General features: G+C 41.2%; 1 non-coding gene across 1 annotated transcript; it reads left to right on the top strand.

The window, feature by feature from the left end:
• The first annotated feature begins 889 nt into the window (after window positions 1-889).
• Window positions 890-996, top strand: LOC120276564. The gene has a single exon (XR_005541279.1). It is a non-coding gene; the product is annotated as a small nucleolar RNA R71 (small nucleolar RNA).
• The last annotated feature ends 1,563 nt before the right edge of the window (window positions 997-2,559 follow it).

The raw sequence follows: 2,559 nt of genomic DNA on the forward strand, positions 1-2,559 counted from the left end.
CGATACGGCGAGGTGTATCCTAGGCCGAACAAGGGGACCTTTGGAGGAGACAAGGCTTCTCCATAAGACCATCATCACAACTATCTAGGGGGTTTTCAATAGATTACTTGTTTTTACATTCGATTTCATTGTTGATTGTAACTAGCTCCATGGAGTGCTAAACCCCTAGTGGGTATATGGATTTGTGAACCCTAGGATGTATTTGTTTCAATAAACCTTCTATTATGGTTTCATTAATTGATGTTTTATTTGAGTTCCAATATTGAATGCTTGTTTGATTGAATCCTCCCTTAGAGTAACATTAGGGTTGAGAGTTCACCTTGGTAACCCTTGTGAGTGAGTGACACACCACAAGAGTTACACAAAGCTAGATTAGAGAGGGTTAAGAGGGTGAGTCGAGAGGTAGCGGAGAGTCCCCTTTTCCCTCTGGTGTGATTTATCCTACCTTTTTTTCCTTGAGTTCTTTGCTGTCATAGTTGAGTGAATGGGCTAAGAGATGATCTTCCACTGGGGCTTAGTTGTAGAGGCAACAGAGTGAAGCGTTGAAGTGATTTTAGCACCTAGGGCATAGTTGTGACTAGGGACCTCTCACTTGTACCAAAGGGTTAGGTCTATTTCTAGGAAGAGGTTTTATCACTTGGAATCCCTAGAACTCCATGCTATTCTATCCGAGTGTGAGATGTTGAGATTGCTCGGTTTCTCCTCCGGGACATGGTATAGAGTTAGTCACGGTTGACCTTTGATTTGGGACCGTGTATTGAAGGATTTCCAAGACTCATTAATGCATTAGTTGGAAGGCATAATAGTCGGTTTTGCACTTGAAACGATTGTCCTAGGCGGAACAATATCTGAGTACCGCATTTATATATGAACCCGCATCCAAGAAGCAAAGCCATGATGGGGGCATCTTTGAAGGAGGTCTTTGAATCTCTCATATGCTTCGAATAATGTTTCCAACTCTCCTTGCTTTAACGTTGAAATTTGTTGCCTTACCTTCACCGCTTTGCTAGGAGTAAAGTATCTTCCCAAAAAATTTGAACCATATCTTTCCTTGTTTAGATTGATCCCGATGGTATGTATGTGAGCCACCGTTATGCTCCATCTCTCAAACTGAATGGGAATAGTCACAGTCGGATCACGTCGTCTGTCACCCCATTTGATCTTAAAAGTAGAACAGATTTGGAGAAAACAGGAAAGATGATCATGAACGTCTTCATTCGCAAGACCATTAAATTCGAATGAATTATGGACCATGCCGATGGTGCTTGCCTTGGTTTCAAAATTTCTTGTGGCGGTGGATGGCGCTTGAACACTGAATTCTTCGCCCGTGAACTGTGGCCTTCATATTTAGATAAGGTACGTCTTTCCTCGGCTAAGATTATAGATTCTCTATCCTCAATTTCAATATTTCATTCACTTGAGCCTTCACTCACTTCTCTTAATCTTCAATGCAAGGTCCTTTCAATTTCACTGTCCGTGTGACTAGGTTTGATGCATCTCGCTCAAAAAAAGAAATAAGACAAATGAAAAGACAAAATAAAAGAAAAGAAAAAATGGTTAGAGCAATAAGCTAGAAGTTTCCTAGAATTCCTTAATGTCCCTGGCAACGGCGCCAAAAACATGATTGCTCGCCCGCAAGTGTTCGAGATCGCCAAGTAATACCCTGTGAGTGACACAGGGGTCGTATTCAACGGCGATAAGGAGCTCCTATTACTCTTCCATCACCTATTATCTAACCTTACAATTTAAGAATCTTTTACTACTCTAACAAGTGTAATAATATAAACAACTTGCAAGAATAAATAGTACAGTTAACACAGGAGGTCACAAGAGCAACAATGAGATATAGAGGCCTAGGGATGAGGATCCCCTTGAGGGGTCATCATGATATATGGATGCACAGTAAAAGCAAGGCAGTGGTGATTTATACTGAAGGATCTCAAGATTGGTCCAATCCCAATTTCTCGGCGACCGAACCCTAATCCCATACAAATGTCAATAAGGATCTCTCCCTAATCATATTCCTACGATCGCAATAGGTGTAGGGAAATCCCGCTATAAGGACACACAAACCCTAAGTCTATCCTTAAGATTCGGAGGGGCTACCGACATCCAATTTCTCGGCATGTCGATCTAAGAATACCCCTTCTAGCTCATTGATGATCTAGTACATGTAAGTAGGTCACATCTACATGTACAACTCAACAAAGAACTAAGGATTTCTCTATTTTATAGTTCTAGATATGAAGAATAATGAGCCAAGACATAAATCAGCCCAATGCATTTCAAATAAAAGATTAGCATCCAAAATACATGATGAACCCCCCAAGGTTCACCTACATCTGGTGGCCTTGGGGGTCTAGTGTGCCATCATACAAACAAGTATAACAAACTCAATAAAAACAAGAAACAAATGCATAAGTGGCACTCCCTAGTTCGAATGATGATGAAGAAGAGCAATGTTGGCTAAATGACAGTTCCTTTAGCCCAATGAATGCCGAATGCTCCTCCTCCCTTGGTGATGAAGCTCTCTCCTTCAAGTTCAAGCTCTTGATCACC

The sequence above is a fragment of the Dioscorea cayenensis genome, chromosome 14 (genome assembly GCF_009730915.1).
Source record: "Dioscorea cayenensis subsp. rotundata cultivar TDr96_F1 chromosome 14, TDr96_F1_v2_PseudoChromosome.rev07_lg8_w22 25.fasta, whole genome shotgun sequence".
NCBI classification, from domain to species: domain Eukaryota; kingdom Viridiplantae; phylum Streptophyta; class Magnoliopsida; order Dioscoreales; family Dioscoreaceae; genus Dioscorea; species Dioscorea cayenensis.